Below are 22,207 nucleotides of genomic sequence, written 5' to 3' on the forward strand. Positions count from 1 at the left end.
AAAGGACGCATTTAAAGGACACCTGTCTCCTGATGGACAAACACTTGCTGTTAATGGGATCACATCGCCCTCTGCAACTTTCATATCCAGAGTAACTGCAGTGGATTTGAAAACTCAAATGAAGTTATCTGTAATCGTTATAAATAGATTTTTCTTTCAGTTTCAATTAACAAATGCTACAGTTGGCAGCAGCTTCATAAATTAAGAATTATGAGTTGCCGGAAATTAAAGCATTAGGTTTACTGAGGAGACATTGTAGTATATGCTGCAGACTTTCCAGAGCTCATAAGTCTTCCTTCCTCTTGTTTTGGATGATGATCAATAAATGTTAAAAGCAACAGAACAAAGTAGCAACGACTGAAGGGAAAGCAAACAGGGCAGCACACAGATTGCATCTACAATATACGCTGAGTACTAATAAGTTACTGTAACATGAGGACTACAGAAGAAAACATCCCCAACATAAGTTAATCATTATTCAATACGAGAACTATTTACTACAGGTAGGCCAACTGCATATTGAATATAACATTATCATTCACAATATATATTTACTATTAGTGTATTTTAGTCATTTTTTCAGGCCATCAAGAGGTCAGTTGTGTGAATGTTTTTATCTGTTGTGTCATTATGGCTTGTACTTGCTGTAATTTATGAAATCTAGATTTTACATAGATGGATATTTAATGTTAAAATGAAAAAGAATGGAACACCACTCAACATTTATTCCTTGTGCAGTCGCTGCCCCTGTGATTGACAAGCACAGGACAAATGTATTTTAAATGAAAGTTGTTTGCAAAAGGAATAGTATGGAATATTTTTGAAATAGATATCATTACATGTAAGTAATATACACTTAATGGGCTGCCTATATCTCGCATCTTAGAGCTGTTGAGCCTTCAAGCCTCCTTCAGGTATCTGAGGTTTAAACAGTTCCTGTTATGGTCTTGATGCTGTGGAATATAGATAGTGGTACAGCCGCCCTCCACAATCGAAACTTTTAGGTCCCTCCTCAAAGGCTGTTTTTATTTATTTGCATTTTATGTCCCAGTGTGCGTGAGATGTATTTTATGAATAAAGTGACTTCAATGGATAAGGCAACTTTGCCACTAAATGCCAGTCCTCACTGGATCTACACTGTTTGACTACATGAGCATTACAGGAATATTTCAGTGATACTTCATTATGGGTCAGCGATATCTCAAGGAGATGACGAATCTGTGGTGAAGCCTGTCTTCCTCTCCGTCTCTCTCGCTCTCTTGATCCCTCTCTGGCTCCCAAGACAGAAGACAAACAGCTGTGTGTGATTGTAATGCTGATGTGTGCTGTGTGTGTGTGTGTGTGTGTGTGTGTGTGTGTGTGTGTGTGTGTGTGTGTGTGTGTGTGCGCGCGTGCGCGCGCGAGTGTTTGACTCCCCCTCTCCCCTGCCTCTCCAATCCTACCCCACACACAAACACACACTCACACAGTCTCTCACACACAGACGGTCTACTTAGAGAGTGAGGAAATACATCCCACAGCAAATTTGACATCTTTTTCTCTTCTTTTCTGTGAGGAGGGGTGGATAAAGTAAAGGTAGAATTCTAATATGTCTTAACAAAGGGGAGGAGGCAGACATGTGGAGGAGACAGACGGGGAGGAGAAGGAGGAGAAAGGCAGAGGCTGGTCATTGATGGTGGTGTATCATAGCTGAAGTGAGGGGACAGGGAAAAGAAGAAAGGAAGCAGAGGGGGGGAGATGGAGGGTGACCCTTATCTCCTGCAATACAAGGAGGCTTCAGGGCACATGGCCTGTTTAGACACTGCTTTACCTGACCTGCCCTCACCTTATACACACACACACGCACGCACGCACGCACGCACGCACGCACGCACGCACGCACGCACGCACGCACGCACACACACACACCTCAGTGGTTATGGATTACACCTAAAGCCCAGACAAAGCTTATTTGACTCTTACCTGACCTGGAAAGTGCAGACTCAGCATCTTGTTTGCCAGCTGTTTACACTTCTGTAAGTGATCAGAAAAAGTTTGTCATTTCTTTCCAATTCCAAAAGCAGTCCAGTCATTTTATGTAGAGAGCCCAAACTCACAAATTTGTCCCAAAGAGCGTCATAATCTGTACAACACATGACTCTGTTTGTCGTTAGACCCTTGATTCAAAAAACAACCAAAACAAAAAACACACCTTCTAACAGAAAGTTATAAAGGAGAAGACAGAACCCTCAGGAGGGATCCCACGTCCAGGGGAAGATATTGTTTATACAAGGAGATAAAAACCACAAAAGTGAAATTGCAATTAGGTACATTGAGATCTAAAAAGACACTAACAAATGTCTGTACTGTCAAGCCTCATTGTAGAGAGAGTTATAGACAGTACCAACAGTGACAAAACATAGCACATTTAGAGCATATTTAAGGCAGAACAAGCCTTGAATTTTCTGTTATTATGAAAGCAATCTATTGGACATACAAGAGAGGAATAAAGACACCATGACCACAAAGGCTATATCGACACACGTGCAGCCTGCCATACAGTGGAGAGGATGTGTGCATCATATATTAGCCCACTGTCTGTGTCTGCATTACAGTTGTTTTTCTATTAGGATAGTGAAGAATATTCTAAATAAGTACAGCAGCTGGTGACTGTTTACAGTGTTTAAAAGTTATGTAAAGATAACTGAGAATCTGGTGTCATGTGTTTGAAGTTGTTACCAGTCATTGTTCTTATGATGTGAAAATGCCACGAACAAAGATCTATTATTTACTGAACTCAGGAAGGTGGATAACATTGGCATTGTAAATGAATACAGGTGCAACTTGACAAACTTGATTTTTATTTCTCAGAAGCGCAGAATGGAGAACATCTCTTTAAAGTTTTACCACAGTCTACTACACCAATAGAGGCAACTAATAGTAATATTTCTTTCTTAAAGTGTTATCCTCCAGCCAAAGGTCTGATTCACTTAAGTGGATAGTTCCTGTCAAGCTCACAATTTGTGTTAAAACTATCTTTTGTACAGCAGACCATCACAAGTGAAGCTCACCTGGAGCTCAGAGAGAATGACAACAGTTATGTGGACCAGTGAGCAGGCGAGCTACAGTAAATCCAATCTCTTTTCATTTTAGACTGAGTAGTCTTTGTCAATTGTACAAATAATGAATGAGTTGAGGTGTAGTTTTAATTAAATGGCCCATCCCACATCGGATAAAATGACTAATACCTCATATAAATGAAGACTTCCGCCTAGTGACATTCTCACAGAAGAATGAATGATTGCTTCACATCACAAACAATGCAAGTTCCTACACAAAAGAAGAGAAGGCATGCAGTAATACTGAAGTCAAATTTTAAGCATCTTTATTCTTAAAATTCCAGCTCAAGCAACAACATTTAACATCCAGTGATGTTGGATTTGGCAGGTTAGGAGGTTTCCAGAGCTGCTAATGAGAAGTGAATCTGTCTGTCGGCTGTGATGTTGGTACTGCTCAATCTAGCCTGTTGATTTAGGAGCTGTTTGTGTTATCTTTGGTTTATGGCCATGCAGTAAAGCTGAAGGTGTGTGTGTGTGTGTGTGTGTGTGTGTGTGTGTGTGTGTGTGTGTGTGTGTGTGTGTGTGTGTGTGTGTAGAGGTCAGTTCAGCCACCTGGCCTCTGGACAGCTGCTACTGAGACACATGCTGCTCAGAGCTTGTCCTACTGTACACACACGCGCACACACACACACACACACACACACACAGATATCTATCTTGCTCGTATTCATTATTTATGCATAGACACAAGTTCACACAGGGCAGCAGACGGACACACAGAGAGACAGACAGAATTTCAAACAGTTTATAACACATATGTATTAATTAACTACATGAATCAAATCATGTGGTGTGTGTGTGTGTGTGTGTGTGTGTGTGTGTTGCCTGATAATCACATCATTAAAAACCAATGATGTTTGTGTTTGGACTGGCACTGTCAACACAGAGGCTGGTTACACAGCTGCACTGACACACACACACACACACACACACACACACACACACACACACACACACACACACACACACACACACACACACACACACAGCGCCACACCAGAACACACAAAACATTAAAAAAACAAAAACTCCTCCTCCTGTCTCGGATTCCATTCACTCCCAGCTGCCAGTTTCGTGCCGATGTGATCCGTACATGAAGTATATTGAAACTGGATTGAGGCCCTGAGGTGTGTGAGTGGCTGGTTACCTTTGTTGTGATGGGACTGTTGTCTGTCTCACACACACAACCTCTGTGGCCCCGGGAGATCCCGAGGAAGTGAATAGGATCTCATGAAGCACTGGTATGTATGTTGGAAACTCTCCATTCCTCTGCCGCTGGAGAAAGGTGTGTCTGGTTTCACATGTCAGGTCTGTGTCTGTTTTGTTGTTGTGTGAGAGAAGGGATATCATTCATCATTACATGTGAATCTGAAAGACAAAGAGACAGACATATTGCAAAGGTGCAATAGGTCATTAGAAGACACATATTAAGAGTGTTTTCGTTGAAGGTGGGGCAATAAGAAATACAGGACTTGTTCAAATGGGGATAATGGTGCACATTTTTGGATAGTCTTTATTTTCAAAGACATTTATGTTGTTGCTCTGCTCACACCCTCACCTCAACACGCCTGAAAAAACATTGTGTAATGTGAGAGTGATTGCCGGATTGTTGATCTTGGTAAATTCCAAAAATTGTTGTAACTTTGTTAGATGCATTCCCTCAGATGTTGTCTAAGGGAACTTACTATACATTTCCTCCCCTCCTACATACACAAAAAGAGGAACTTAAATGGGCTCCAGTGTTTTGCTGAAGATCACTTCAACATGTGGAAAGTTGGGGATTGAACCCACAACTCCCCCAACAATGAACAGGCTGCCTGCTTTATCAGCTGAGCTGCAGCCATACCTCAAACCCACTTGTCGTCTTCACTTTCTATAACTGTAAGGCATTTGTATTGGGCTCGACAAGACTTCATTTACTACAATTTATTGTGGTGAGCCTCTACTTGCAACAGAGACACCAAAATGAATGAATTGAATTAACAATCAAATTTACACACACACACATCTGCACAACAGGTTGGTTTCAGAAGCCTAGAGTAGACTACATACCCTCATTTAAGTTACAACAGCATAGAGTATTTTTCTGAGACATAATTCTCATTTTCTCTAGTGTTTCTAGTTAACAGCACATAGCTACTGCTCAGCAACTCTCACCAAACGTGTAGAAATTACTCAATAGACAATATACCAACACGTATGTAAAATAAAATATGAATTCAAAAAACGGCAGAAGCACTCTGGTTGAACTTACCTAACAAGAAGGGGTTTGCTCACACATACTTTATTCTGCAAAACGTTACTCTAACTTCATCAAAACGTTTCATGCACATTATCTCGACACTTTGACTTGTACAAGAAAATGTGCGACCACTTTAACAGTATAAAACACCGGCAACATATCTGGCGTTTACTCCAATGAGGAAATTACCGCAATTTCCGCTTGGAATGTGGGTGGAGACAAAAGCAATCGATCCCAGACTAGCAGATTAAGACCACTTTGTAGATCACGAATAGTACTAATTATAGCTTAACTTTCAACAATAAGAATGGAATTAATCAATAAAACACATTTTTTGGCATTTTAAGCCTTTTTAACAGAGTATTAGTCTCTAATGTTATTAAAGACATTTTCAATATATCTTCTGAATTGTTTCTCATGACAAACATCTTTTTAACCTCATCACAGAATTTTTATCTTATTACAGACCATGAAGTTGTTGTCTTTTTAAAATTGTGACAGACCATAGTGTATTACTCTTTTAACTTGTCACAATATCTGTCTGCTTGCTTTTCTTGACTCTATCACAACTATCACGATTGAAAAAAGACTAAATGTCAATAAGAATAAGAATTAAAACGTTTGTACCTGTGTCTATGTTGAAGCAGGTAAGTTAGTTCATTTGATTGTGTGTTTAGCAATGACAGAAGAAGGTTTCCAACCAGACATGATAGTCTTGCATATTTCCCCTCATGGCGCAACAATGGAGTCTCAGCCATTCTAATCCTTTTACACAATTACCCCACAATGTTTGTGTGTTTAAGCGCAGCTACTCTGACTGTGGCTTTTCCATGGAAGTGAACCAAAACAACTCAACTGCCATTATCCTAAAATAGCCCATAAGTACAAGATAAACATGTGTGTGAAACTAATTGTGCGTTGTGCGGAGCTGGCTTGTTGAGGGGCATTGTTGTGACAACAGATTAAACATCTGTCTGAACCCATCGCTGAACCCCAATTGAGATTAAGAGGGAAATAGAATATATCCCATATATCCCTCGTCTCGCCAAATTGGGAAAGATGTAGTCTAGGTGACAGTGAGCAAGTAGAAGCAGACAGAGGAGATTACAGAAGAACAGTGGATATTCCTTCTCTTCTCTTCTGTTTTTTGTCTGTCGCTGTTTTTCCAGTGATCTGAATCAGAGAAAAGAATAAAGAAAAGTCTAAAGTCATTCTCTTTACTTCTCTTCTCTCCTTTCCTTCATAGTTTTTCCAGCATGCTGAATCATTGAAAAGCCACATGGAGTTAATAACTGGACCCATAAAACACTGCTTTCTCTGACACACATACATACATATTCACACACGTCCCTAGACACACACTCACACAGACTTAGACACACGCACACACACAATACTTTAGCAACAATGTCCATGCTGGAGATGTCATCTTTTCATCACACACTGCACAATCTAAGAATTTATCAGAGGATTTGTTCATGCTAACTAAACTGCCAAGGAACAAAGACAGAACTAACCAAAGCTAGACACAGTTAGAGCGCTGTATATCACAAACACCATGAAATGAGGCTCCAGTTTGATAAGAAAGTACCGGGCAGTACTATAACAGGAGAGGTAAGTGAATGAGTTATAGAAGGTTGTAAGCTGCGTTGAAGAAATGGGTATTAAATACTGACACAGTATATGATTCCACGACAAGAGCAGGAGTCTTGTTGCAGATGGAGCTTTATAGGACGGGGCTGTTTTCTGTCAGGTGCGAGGAGACCTGCATCCTGTGGGAGAGGAGTATAAGTAAATCATTCGAGGCTTGGAACACCTTTGAAGTGCAGCACAGAAATTGTTCACGCTGTATGTACCCACAGCACCTTTGGAGATGTGTTTTATTGTTACGCTGGTGTATAGAAATCAAAGTCAGTTGCTGAGTTAACCCAAGAGTGGGGGTCAGTCCCATTCAATACTGAGGAGAGTCCAGAACAAGAGACTGGAGAGAAAAACATAGAAAACAGAGAGAAAGTGGAGAGTGGGGGGAGTGACATAGAGGAGTTTGGGAAGAAAAAAGTGAGGTTTGAGAAAAGGAGAGGAACAGGGGAGAGAAGGGAGGGAAAGAAAAATATGAAGGGTCCTTTGGAGAGAGAGAGAGAGAGAGAGAGAGAGAGAGAGAGAGAAATAGAGAAGACGAGAGAGTGAGAGGGAGGTGTGTAGAAAGAGGAGTGTGGGAAAAATCAATATGCTCTCTGGAGCGACTGGAAGAGACAATCAGTCCTGTCTGACCCTCGTCTCCCCTTGGTGTCAGTATGTGTGTGGTAGTAAATGTATGTGTGTATGTGTGCATATGTTTTATTCACAAATTCCTGTATGTGTTTGTAAGTAACATGCCTGTACATTGATTTTGAGTTTGAGCAGATTCATGTGCTGATATGTGCAGCTGGGTCTGTGTGTGTGTGTGTGTGTGTGTGTGTGTGTGTGTGTGTGTATATGTCCCTGTCTGTCTCCCTTTGTGTTTGCTGTCCTCAGCTCAAATATGTTTTATTGGCATGACTGCTGAGGGCAGGAGAATGACGCCAGGCAAGCTAATGGGATAAAAGTTCATTACTTTCCCTCTATCAACTTTATGAAAAAGGGCAGATCGAACAAAGACTCTGAGCAAAGTTGAAATAGGATGAGGCTGTCACATCCACAAATGGACACTCTACTGACTTTAACTGGCACCAAATGTGTTGATTCTTGCTTACGGTTGCTTGCAGTCACTTTCCTCACTAAGTCCATCTATGTCACTTCCATCTATGGGGTCACATTCACACACAAGCCAAAGGCTATGGGCCAGATTGTCCCAAGCTACTTTTTGTGAAAATGGCCTCGCTTTGATAGCTATTATTATTATCAATATAAAGAAGAGAGCCCCTTTTCTCTCTCTCCTTCTCTCTCAGTATATTTATGTGTGTGAATAGTTAGTATTTGAGCGAGCCTCGAGGCTAGCGGCTTTCACAGACCGTCCACTCGACGTTCAGGGTTTGTAAAGCTGGCTCAACCCGCCATTGTCCAAGTCCCTCTCCTGAATTCAGTTTCTCCATCTGCCCCCAGGCGCCTCTCAGACTGACAGGGGGGCGAGGGGGTAGATGGATAGATGAAAGAGCACACGGGAAGAATACGACTCTTCGGAGAGAGAGAGAGAGAGAAATTTACCAATCACAAAATCCACTTTTCTCAATCTCTCTATCACTCCTCTGCCACCATCATCCAATCACTTCTATTATTCTCCCCTCCCTCTGCCCTCCTCCCTGCTCTGTCTCTCTGCTGTGCAGTTGCAGGGGGTTAATTGAGGTCTGAACAGCAGGGGGCTATTATGACACCTTAGCAAAGAGGACACACACACACACACACACACACACACACACACACACACACACACACACACACACACGCAGAGACCCACACACACACACAATTGTCACTCACATCATAAAGCAATAATCAAAAATTAAAAATGCAGGAAATACACAAGACTCATTTCAGTGTTATGCTATGCAGCAGCTGCATTGTTGGGGAGAGAGAGAGAGAGAGAGAGAGAGAGAGAGAGAGAGAGAGAGTGTGTGTGTGTGTGTGTGTGTGTGTGTGTCTGGGGGGTGATGTCAGATTTAATGATGGTTTCCACCCTTTGGAAAAGGCTGCCTCACCCCAAATCAGGAACCAACCGAATAAATCACACAATTAATCCAACAAGTCAGCGTGGCGTATCGAAGCACTGCACACACAAAACAGAATAGATTGACAGGTGTGTGTGTGTGTGTGTGTGTGTGTGTGTGTGTGCACTTACTCTACATGCACTGTTAGTAGCAGATGGTAGGCTGGTGGTCTGTTGCCAAATTCGCTGTGTGATCATGTAAATGATCACATGCACACCCACACTCAAGTAACACAAACGACCCTGCAACCACACCAAGACATAAACAAACATGTGAGTGCACACCCACACACAAACACACACACGTACATTCACACCCAAACACAGATGCAGACACCTGTAGGTGAGCAGGATGATCATCGCTGTACCACCATCAATCTAAATTAGTCTTTTCTTTCTCTGACTCTCCTTTGTCTCTTCTCTCTCGACTCTTTTTTAATTCTCATTGTGAAGTGTTTAATGTGAAACAGTGGCTGCGCTGCTGCGTGTGAGTGTGTGTGTGTTGCAGTTAAGACGCTGATTGAAGCTGAAGTTTAACAGTGGGAAGCTTTACATCAAAGACTGACATTCACCTTTCATATCCTCTTCTTTTGATGCATGGAAACACACACACACACACTTCATGGGAATAGAGAACCGACAGTTTCACTATATCAAAAAGTGACATTTGCTTCGAACCTCTGCAATGCAGAGAGTTTCATATGCACACACACACGCATGCACGAACGCACACGCACACAGACACACACACATACATGTATAAAGCACAGATAAGGTTCTCCTACAGGGTTTCGGGCCCCTTTTGGCACACATCTACTTACACAGAACACTCCCCATGCTTTGGCACAATGAACACAATATATAGAGGAACACACAAACTCCCCTACACACATTTGGCAGCAACAGTATCAGGCAACAGATGCTTCTGAATGAGCTCTTTTGCTGGGCATAATTCATAATGTGGCCATTGAAACTCACTTGCAAGACATTCATAACCACTTATGGCTCCCTATGAATATTCACAGTTCGGAGGCTCCGCTACACACATGCTGTTAATGTGTTCACAAATGGATATATACAAACACACACACACAGGACACACCAGCTAAAGCGTTTTCTGCTTGAGATACTTTTATGCCTCTTTAAAATTTCAATGAGGTATTGTTTAACATGATGGATTACAAGCAATTTAAAGTATGCAGATCAAATTTTTACAAAATTTCCCCTCCTAATGTCCCTGGTCTCCTGCGGAAATTGCTTTCCAGGGTGAGACTGTGTTCTGATATGATACAAATAACTTTGATCTCTGGTTGAAATAAAAAAGGCAGTGTCCTCAAAGGACCCTTGAGAAAACCCCATCTCTCGTCATCTCTACTCATCCACAATCTTAAAACACTTGGAAAAAGTCTTCCCAAGTTTTCATCTCCTTTCCTTTGCTTATTGCTCCTCAAGGGATTTTCGAGTCGTGCTCTTACAGTGAGTCATCCTCAGGCTCCAGCTTGATGTGATTTCCAAATATCACCCGTAGAATTACAGGAGGTTGTTTGAGCTTTACCTTTAGTCTCGTGGCAGCTCCGGAGTTGAGACAATGTTGAATGAATAAAATGTAGAAATCCACTGAGGTTTCACTGGTAACTTAAACAGCATTTTCTCAGCACTGCTTGCTCAACAGAAACACTGTGGAGATACGATAGATAGATAGATAGATAGATAGATAGATAGATAGATAGATAGATAGATAGATAGATAGATAGATAGATAGATAGATAGACAGATAGATAGATAGATAGATAGATAGATAGATAGATAGATAGATAGATAGATAGATAGCTAGATAGACGGACGGATGGATGGACGGACGGACGGATGGACGGACGGAGGGATGGATAGATAGATAGATAGTGATCTACAGGTGGCAGTGGCACTTCAAGAAAGGCAGCAATGTGCCAAATAAAGTCAGAGAAGAAGATGACCTGTTAGTAAATATGGATTTGAACAATGCAGATCGGATTGCATTTTAACTATGTTCATTCATTACAGAGGAAAACTGCATTGTTGTATATTGTGTACTCTTCTTTTCCTTTTATTATGTTTGAAGTTAAATCATGATATATACTTAAGAAAAAAGTGTCATGGGACAAAGTGTTGGATGACAAAACAAGAGCATTGTTACTATGGTAACTAACTGAGATTTATTTACACTCTATGGCAGAAGGCAGCACACAATGAAATAGAATGCATGTTTAATTTTGCAGAGAGGGAGCTTGTTGATAATTCACCTCCAATGAGGTAAAAAGACACAGAGGGGAGACCACTTCATGTTGTTGGGCAGATGTAGACAGCTGCTGAACAATAGGCAGGGTTGCAGATTGTCTGATTTCTCTTGCATTTGTGTTTTAAAAGTCTCCTTCATCACATGCATCCAATCATCTTGACCCTCTCACCAGTCCGGTGGATGTTTTCGTGGCAGTTTGCTGTCACACTTTCTCACCAGTAAAAGATTCGACCTCCTGTCACAGCTGACTGACAAAATCACAACAAAAAAAGACGTTTGTCATTGAACACATACAACTTAAATGTAAATTAAGTTTGAAAGCTTCTGATCTGAAATCAATTGTTTATTAGCACTGATGATAAGTGTGACAGCAGCAGCCTTAACCTTAAGGATGTTGTAAGGAAACATGTTGTAAGTATCGCAAACATTCAGCTCTTCCCATGTAATGAATTTATTCATAATAGGGTACAAAGGCACATTTATATGAGCAAGGGAGTTTTTGTGTGATTTTTTTATGAAACCTCACACAATTTTCTCAACACGAATTCCACAACTTTTGGGTTTCCCCTTCTCTTTACACAAGCAAAACAAGAAGATGACAAATAGAGACAAAAGATAGCAGAGCAAAACAAAGAAAGAGAGAGAGAGAGAGAGAGAGAGAGAGAGAGAGACTGAGAGAGAGAGAGAGAGAGAGAGAGAGAGAGAGAAAGAAATGGAGGAAAAGAGGCGAGAAGTCGAGGCAGTGGTTCATTTCTCGATTGAAACCAGATGAGGAATGGGGGGTTGGGGGGGTGATGAAAGATCTGGGAAAAGCACCATTAACCAATTAGCTTTCTCAAACAGCCATGTCTCCACCTATCAGAAGGCTTTACCTGACAACCTCATTAAAGGAAACAGCTAATTGGTTGATTGATTGAATACACTTAAAGCGTTGCTCTTTCTGTCACTGATTGGGAACGGACACCAGTTTTGTCGAACCTTGTTTGTGTGTGTTTCTAATGCTATTTTTCGTGCCCCACACACACACACACACACACACACACACACACACACACACACAAAATCAATAAAAAAATCGTCCTTTTCATTCACATCACTGGTTTGGATTTTCTGCTGCATTTTGTCTGTTCCTACTTGAAGCGGGACGTGACTTCATAGACTGCTATAAGTGGACTGTGTGTGTGCGTGTGTGTGCGTGAGTAACGTGCCTCTGTGTAAAGCACTACTGTGTGATCTTGTCCTTCTTTCTCCTCAAAACAAATTCAGACCACATGTTTTTCAAACAATGAATTCAAGACTAGAATTGGGAAAGCACCTTACTGTCCCTCCCTTCCCTCATACTCCTCCCTCCCTGCCCTCCAAAGTCTCTCTCCCTCTTTCTCCCTCTTTCTCCCCCTTCCCTGTATCCCACTTCATATCTCACACTACATCCATATGTCTCTCCTTAGTATCTTCTTATGTCTCTTTTCTCATCTGTCAGATCTCATCTCTCACTCTGGAGCTGTTATCCCACCACAGCGTGAGGACAGGTTCAGCTCAGCATGAAGTGGATGATGGGAAATTGAGTTCCCGCTGAGAGTGTCTGATGTGACCTATTGACCTATTGCCTCACTAACGCACGATGAGAGGAGGACAGGAAGCGCACAGTTGGTAAAGAATGTAAATGAAAGAAAATCCCAATATTTCCCTCTGTGTGGTTATGAGAGAGGATGAGAGGGAGGAAGACTCTGAAGGCATCTCTTAAGATAATCCTTGGATAAAAAGGTTAGAAAGTGGGGGAGAAAGAAATGAGAGGAGACAAAGTCGAGGGAAAAGGGATAAAAAAAGAGAATTACCACGGCGAAAGCAAAGCGGTGTTAGAAGAAGAAAGGGAAGGATGGCACTCTCACCTTTCTCACTGCTGTTGCAGAGACACAAAGAGCAAGTGGCATCACCATGACAACACAAATGCAAACATCAGGGTCTGTATGTAGGTGTGTGTGTGTGTAAGGGTCGTTAGAAAAAAAAATCCTGTCTAATTATATACATTCTGAGTTAGGATTCTCATTACATATAATATAGATGCCTAATACAAACTGGTGTGTGCAACAACACACACACACACACACACACACACGCACACACTGTACAGCGACACCACAGTGAAGACATCATAAGGGTGGAATTAGAGGATTTAACGGGGTATTTTCTGTGTGTGCGTGTGTGTGCGTGTGTCTACAGAGGGGGAATGCCTTGGCTGCGATCCTGGTTGCGTGTGATGGAGAACTCAACAAATTTCCAAACAAACACTCTGGAAATAATTAAGAGAGAGAAACATGGAGAGACAGAGAGATAGAGAGGACAGAGAGAGAGAGAAAGGAAGAGAGACAGAGACAGACAGAGAGAGGGAGACAAAAACAAACTTTGCTTGCAGGTTATAAAGAAAACAATTACACTTTGCACGTATCAAGAGCAAATGACTTCCATGTCTCTGTCATACACACACAGAAAACACACGAACACTCATAGCCGATGAGTAATTAACAGAGACAGAGTGTAATGTCTATGACACAATATTCCCAAATCACAGGAAATAATTATTCCCAGATCAGGGAGAGTGAGTGGAGACATCAGTCTGAAGCTCTGGAGACTCGTCAGCTCCAAAAAGCTGCAGACACACAGATCTCCACCTGCTGCTGCTGCTGTTTCCACACGGATTACGTCTATAAACAGAGACACACAGACTGAAGCCTCCTGAAGTAATAATCTGTAACATCTTCATCACAGCTGTAAACTTACATTAGCTGTTTTATAACACCCGCAGTCTGGTTGTTCTTCATCTGGAAAAATCTGATGAGATGTGACATTGTTTTCTATTCCAGTGTACAATTCATAAATGAACATGCATGCAAACAGCAAAAATAATAAAAAAATAAACCCATGACTTGGTTTGTCTTTATTCCAAAACTGAGAAATTAAGTATATTATAATAAATAAATGGAGGGTGGGTGTGATGAGGCTGAGGAGCCATGTGAGGAAAGAAAATATTGCATGCCGGGCATTGAGAGCCACCCTGACAGATGAGACAAAGTAAGCGGCACCACCTACACAAACTCACACTCCATCAACAGAAACTCAGAGGAAAAAGACATCACACCATGGGCAGTACAGTGACTGTTTATCATTTATCATGTTGCCAAATAAACATTTCTCATTAAAACTTTGTGTAACAGTATTCATGCGATAGTAATGTCTGACTGTGTGTGTGTGTGTGTGTGTGTGTGTGTTCCCACCCCCTCAGCATCTGCACAGGGGAGTGACCTCATGTCCGTCAGCAGCAGAGCTGTTGGTCCCGTCTAAACACTCAGTGATAGATGCAGCAGCTAATCAGGACAGTGATCACACAGCGATGTTGTTACAGCCCACATCAGCGCAGACACTACGAGCCAGATCCCGACAGGTGGTTTTTTACTACTATACAGCTCTTTCTGATGAATCATTTTTAGCTGGTGCTCTGTATGTCACTGTGAACGTACTCCCTTAACAGCAGCTGTCTGTGAAAGATAATTTTGTCCTTGTACTCTGTTAAACATCAGGGGTGGAAATGTATTTTTTTATGATGGGGTTTATGTTTTGAAAATACAGATACTTTTTTCATAAGTATGATGAGTCAGTCCCAACAAGGGCCCCGCAGCATCTTAGCCTCATTCACCCCTGTCTCTTATAAATTATTTATATACTAATTTGCAACATCAAATACAGTTTGAAGGAAACATAATTGTGACCAGATTACATTTTCCATTATGATAATAATGAGGATATGTTTTTAATTTGCGCATTTGGCAACAAATATGTTGATGAACTGAACCCATCAGTAAAATGTTCACAGATAACATATTTGTTTTCTGCTCTTGTAGCACCATATCCACTTGCAGTGACTACAGCATTATTAAACTTTTTTATGGTTATGTTTAGCAACTCAAAGCACTTCGTTAATGTTAGGGAAAGACATAGTCTGGTTTTGATGCAGGAAAAGTTCACAGTGACTTCAGACATCGAACATGTTTATTTACATTTAAATCTTTTCCTAACCATGACCAACCCAGCCGCCTGACCTGTTATATGGTTGTATACAGTAACTCATCTACTCTAATAGATGAGTTACTGTGCATTACCATGTGTCCTCATAGGTATTTGAAGAACGTGATCACGGCAGCCAGTCATCCTCACCAACGTCAGCACGTTTTCTCTGGTTTGTATGACTTTTGTTTTTGCTTGAGAACGCTTCACAACTCATTATGATCTCACGTGCACTTATTTGTAGTTGTTTCTTTAGTTGTTTACTTTATTGGAATAAATATTAGAATCAACCATCATCCGTTGTGTCCATTCCTGTATTTGTCATGGCCCAGGAGTCGGGTTATGACAGCCTAAACTAAACCACAGATGGACTCTGGGTGCAGATTCTAGGTCTCTAGTGACATTTATGCAATTTGTACACCACCATCCACCCAAACCGCCTCCTGCTGCCTTCATTGCTGTTAATCAATGTAGTGCTTCATTCATTCATTCATTCAAAAGAAAACGTTGCCTCAGAGCATATTCTAGCTAGCAATTATGTTGCCTCCATAAAAGTATTGGGAAAACAGTTTAATAGTAAATGATCGTAACTTCTAGGAGGCAGGGTTGCACACTGTGGTGGACGACAAGAAAAGGTGGAGCTGAAAAATAAGGGGGTGAAGTCACTGATTTATTGGTCTGAACAGGCAGAGCTCTCACCCACTCACCCATAACAGCTACAGACAGTTTCCAACAGACAGTCAATGGTGCCCAGTGGTGGACCGTGAACTTGGTGCATCAGGGTCCCAAGATTAGAGGTAAAGCTACAGTTATGACTGTTTCCTCAATTTTAAATGAATAAAGATGAAAGAGACTCATTTAAATGCCTTAGCAGCCATTCAGAGTCTCTTTAATCGGTTCACTTGTGAATCTGGGAAGAAGTGGGAAGTTAGACTTTGAGACTTTTTTTTTTTCTTTTTAATTTAATTAATTAATTTAAAGCTGGTGGAAACTATGAAGCCTCATTTTGTCAGGAACTCATTCTAAGTTGCTTGGGAGCTTTTTGGATCCAGCAGTGGGAAACTAAAGAGCTGCAGGAATTAAGTTGCTTTATCTGTTGTAAAATATTCTACTCAGGGATAAAACTAGTTTTTCTGTGATCTGTTTTAATTAATATATTAAAATGTTTATATGTTAAAATGCTTAAATATATTGACATGATCATTTTGGAGACATTCCTTTAATGGACAACTGCAGTACACCATGAACTGATTTTGACACTTTTCGTGTCTACGACAACAGCCAATTTGTGACGGTTTTGTAAGTTTCCTGGACCCAAAAGCAGACACAGACAGAGGTGAGGGGTGAAAAAAGTGGTTTTAATGAAAACAACAGTGAGGGAAGGGAAGGCCGGTGGCTGGTGTGGGCTGGAGACTGGCAGAGAGGGAGGTTGAAGGCAGCGGCAGAGCTCAGCTGGTGTGGTGTGGCTGACATGGATGCCGGAGGATCTTCTGGTGATGTGGCGTGACAGGCAGAGGCTGGCTCGACAGCACTGAGGACAGGAGAGAACAAGTTAGCAAAAATTTCCAAAATAAACTACTACTGAGCACTGAGAGATCTTCACGGGAGTTAGGGCGGCCGAGAGCACGCTACCCTAATGTAGACGGAACAATCTGGCGATGAGTGGAGAGTCAGTTGAGGTATTTGTACTGGAGGCTTGATGAAGTGATGAGTCACAGGTGTGGAGATGAGCCAGGAGAGGGAAGCCACGCCCACACACACACACACACACACACACACACACACACAAATACAGAGACATGACAGGGGAGGGGGGAAAAACAAGGGAGAGAGAAAACCACCTAGAGATACGGCGGGCCTGTGACACAATTAAATCCTTTTTGTGTCTTATCACTTGTGGTTGCCTTTCTGATGATCTAATGAGTGATCGATGTTAAGTCTGTTCTCTACAAAACCCTCACCATCAACATTTAATTTCAAGTTACTTGGCAACAGCCAGGGAGTGAGATTGTAAGTCTGAAACATCTGCAACTGAAAGCTACAACAAACTTTATATATTATCAACCCTTGCGTTAAACTTTAAATCGTTTTCTGAATAAAATAAAAATCAATGCATCACCACACCAACTGTTAACTCCATCCACAAGAGGAACAGAGAACAGGCCATTCATTCATCCGTCCATCCTGTCATCCCTTCACTCCTGCTCTCATAAAGACAATAGGCTGTTGTTGTTGTGTTTATGGTCTCTGTTTGTGGGACTTTCTCCCAGGCCCAGTGTGCCGTGGACTCAGGAAGCCTGTTCACTCTAATAAAGTTTAACAGGCCTGTTTCAGTCCCACAGGACCCTGAACACACGGGACGACAGCAGAGCAGCGCTGACTTTCATTATCTCAAACTCCTATGACCTAATTATATCCAATCTAATCAGCACTCAGTCCTACACTGTGTGGTTTTCATTACAGAAATGTGGTAAGATGATTGACAGTGATGATTTAAACATCTAAGAGTGTAAAGTATGACTCAGAAGAATTACTTAATTACGCACTGATTGCTTAATTTGTACCACGGCGATTTTGTCACAGATGGAAGGAATTTGACTTTAAAGACTGTAAATGAAAATTTTCATCACACACACACGAGTCCCACAGTTTGAGTAGCCAGAAAAGTAGGTTAAATAAAAATGTGTGCGCTCACACACGTGCATCACCGTGGCAACAGATTAACCACTGACCCCAGCCTGAGGTCATGACAGAAGCCGTCCACCCTCGTAAACAACAATTCAGCCATATGGTTGCCATGGTGCCAACACATGTAATCAGGGGCAAACAGAGAAGATTCGGTAATGTGTACATGTTCATGTCATCAGCCCACTCCATGTATGAGCCCCTATAACATGTCTGCATGATTATAACTATGGAAACACTGCTCTGTCTTTTTCTTTCACTTTTTTCTCAGCGCTCTGTTGGTGCTCTGTCTGCAGCTCGTCTTCATTTTCTCATCCACTTTATATCTTTTCCCTCTGTTGCACCATTAATTCTCCCACTCCTTTTATGTCTTTCTGTTTGTATTTGAGACATGGAGCATCCAGCAGAGTTGGGTGGAGTAAGAAAGGCGTTACTGGAAGATAAATGATTAGGAGTGTTGAATTACTCTGTGTAGAGAAGAGGAATTTTACTATGTGTCTACAGCTGCCAGTATTAATGGGTCTTAGACATGTAACTCTCACATGCAACTGTCTAAGAAGGAGGGGTGGATGGGGAGATGAGCAATAAGGTTTAAGGAAGATAAAGAGATGTGCTTGAAAGAGCACAGTGAATAAAGGAAGATCATCCCATATCCATCCATGCCAGGTCTTTGTAGGGGACTTGCAGGTGCTCAGAGGCCTGCTCGTAGATTTAATCCCTGAGATCTCTTAGACTATTCATAACAGCATTTTAGGCCAAAATCACTTCATTGGTATGAAATAGCTGTGAAAGAGCTGGGGCCTTTCTTGCAGAGACAAAATTAATTCACATGGTGCTATTGCATATACAGTTCAACTGTGGTAAACTTTAACCCACAAATCACACTGAGTTGACGGTGTTTAGGGAACAAGAAAGAGTCCAAAATGGAGGAACATTTTGCAACATTTCTTATCACTACAATGTGTAGCCTATTTTATGAAACCCTTATGCTGCATAATGTGGAACGACACCAATAGATCTCTCTACCTTTGTCATTTTGCCATGAAAGAAACTAGCCACAGCCAACAGCACCTCTTTCACAAAGGTGCAATAGTGAATTTTGCTCTCTATATGGTTTGACTGGGTACTTAACGGTGCACTGTGGAGCTGTCGTGTAAACAAACAATAGTTATGTTTAAATTCTTATTTCTAACCAAAAATGTGTAAATCACTGAGGACCGACAAATGTGTTCAACGCAATTCTCTTCTCATAAAACAAAGCCGATTTTTGAATATTCTAAATTGTCGATTGTTTACATCCATGTTTAGTGGCTTATCCTCTTCTTGTCTGCCTTTGTTGTAAAATTGTTACATTTTCTTGCACGGTACAACGACCAACTGTCAGTAATGTGAAATTACATGTCGCCTGCATGCTCGCACAAGTGCATGTGTGTCGATGTGCTCATGCATGATACAAACAAAATGGAGACCCACTGTCAGGGCTCAGAATTGAAAGGAGTCAAATGTATGTAAATTCAAAACAGTTCACATTTATTTAGCCTCAGCGGACAAATGCAGGCGAGGATAAACAGGAGGCGGAGTCAGGGAGTGGGAGCAGGCAAGAGAACCAAGCAAAAACAGGCAAGTGAGGCTGGAAATCTAAAGCCGGGATGGCACATAGAGAATCTGGTGGAGCGTAGGTGGAAATGGAGCGGTATGTGAATGGTCAGTTGGCTGAAAAGCAGCAAAGGCTGGGGTTACTGCGGAGTGGGTGAGTGGCAGGTCCTGAAATGACGAAACAGTTGGTGGTTCTTGGTTAAAGCAGGCAGAGAATGAATGAATAACTGAATGAACCGTGACACTCATTCATAAAAGCCTTGCTCTATAGCGCTGCTGGTGGTCAAAAACTGCACAGTGTACCTTTAACCAGTTAGACACCACCATTTTTTTCACAAGCCTGAAAATAATGTACCCAATATAAAGAGGCTACTGTTCAATCATTAATGAAAATTTCCAACCAAAAAGTCAAGTTTTTTTGGCCTCACTTATTTCTTTGGCATTAAAAAAAAAGGGAATATAAGTCCTGTAGTTGTGCCTTTTGTGTAGAAAAGACTTTGGAGTCTGAACCAATGTGTCAACTGCTGGTGTAGAGATATGGGGATCCTACAATGCTTTGCACAGATAGATAGACGGATATATCGTCTGTCCTCTATGGTCTGATCACAGGCAGTGGAGTCAGACACATGAGGACTCATACTTGTCCTCCTGACATTTGATTAAGCAGGGGATTACAGCACGTATCCACACTTGGAGCCAAAGTCGAGCGTGAGTGTTGAGAGTGTTCGCCTTCAAATCATAACCATAATCTCTAATCAGCACCTCACGAAAATGTCCAGTGCAGAAGTTATGTTTTTACTCAAATTTAATAAAAAAGGAATTCTTGATAAGGGGATGAAACCCAGAGAGCAAGATGGCTGTGCAGATGTAAAACACCTCTGACTTTTCTGCATTTTATTTTGACAAACATCTGCTCAGAGAACAAAAGGCATTCAAACCTGCACACATGCACACACACACACACACACACACACACACACACACATGCACAGAGCAAAAGTGACAGGCAGAGTGGGTGAGTGGGGGGTTAGAGAAACAAGGAGAAATGAAAAGTGTCTTTGAAAGTAAACAAAGGCAGAGTGATCAGGACCAGATTGGTGCAGATCAAACAGTAGTGTTGAAGTAGGAGGAGAGAGGCCTCTGATGGAGACATCAAACAGAACTAATGTAAACCACATATCAGCCCAACATTACACACACAGACGCATACACACACACATACACATACAGGCAATAATGCACTACAGAGAGACACACAGAGCGTAAAAGTGTGCACAAACATGTAAAATTGACATTGGATCCCACACTCACACTCACGTCCCGTCAGATGCTTCTGCATTTTCAGATGAATTTAATACATGCATCCGCACAAAAGCACAAACCCCCGCATACAAGTGCTCTCTCGCTCTCACACACGCAGACATCAAGAGCCAAGTACTCAGCAAATACTTTTAAAAGACTGAATATTAGGGATTTTTCTTTCCAGGAAATTAGAATTATGGAGCAAGAACCAAAATTTATCAGCGAGGGATGAAGCCAAAATTCAAAGTAAAACCAAATGAGCTTTGAAAAGATATTTGATCAGGAGTTTGTACTCATCAGGGATAAATTACACGTGGATTAGGTGATAGATACTGCTGGAACATTAATGGAGTCATCATCTTTGCATGATTTTCCCCTGCGTGACCCTGACCCGTGATGTCAGATACTAGATGATAGAAAGGCGTTGAAGGAGAATGCACTGATGATGATTGGATATTATTAAGTCTGTTTCTGTGTGAGTGTGAGTGTGTGTGATATTCCAACCATACCTACGTCACTGTGGTATAGGGCGTCCATGATGAATCAGGAGCACAGTAATCAATGTTCTCCGAAATGAAAGAGAGAGTGAGACTTAGACAGAGAGAGGTTACAAACAGGTCAGCGACAGAACAGGCCGATGGCAGAAACAAAAGGAATATTTAAGCAGGAAGACGCAGTCAGCCAGCACACTTTATCCACACAGGCAAATCCTAAGAAATTCGGAGAAATTTTCCGCAGCTTTTTCCATTACCTCTGATGTGCTGTGTCCAAGGAAAGAGCTTCCTAATCAGGCGCTGGAGTGGGGGCGAGGGGTGCATCAAAAATCGCACCCTTTCTTCTCAGTGTCATAACCAAAATGTACAGACATCACACTGCCTGCGATGCCCTCACTAACAGCAGTGCCAAAAACATATTCCTCCAAAATGGAAATGAGAAAAGGGGTGACAAACTCCACGATCATCTTTTTTCTTCTTTTACATTATGTACACACTTTTGGACAGTGCTATGATATAATACAATGGTGTTTTAAGGCTGAAGTATGCCTGAAATAGACAAGCATGAGTTAGAAGTATAAACTGTTCCCAATGGCCACACAAGGCGAGAAGTCTGCCGTCATAGAGAGGGGTGAGACATCATTGTATAAATCATGGATTTATTAAAGAAGACTGGATTCTGCATTCAAAGATGGAACTGCATTAATTCCTATGATAGTTGCTCACTGGGCGCAAAAGCCTCCACTGGCTTCCTCACATTTCCATGTTTTTGGC

This window comes from Seriola dumerili, unplaced genomic scaffold, assembly GCF_002260705.1.
Source record: "Seriola dumerili isolate Sdu_G_001 unplaced genomic scaffold, Sdu_1.0 BDQW01000301.1, whole genome shotgun sequence".
In the NCBI taxonomy this organism is placed as follows: domain Eukaryota; kingdom Metazoa; phylum Chordata; class Actinopteri; order Carangiformes; family Carangidae; genus Seriola; species Seriola dumerili.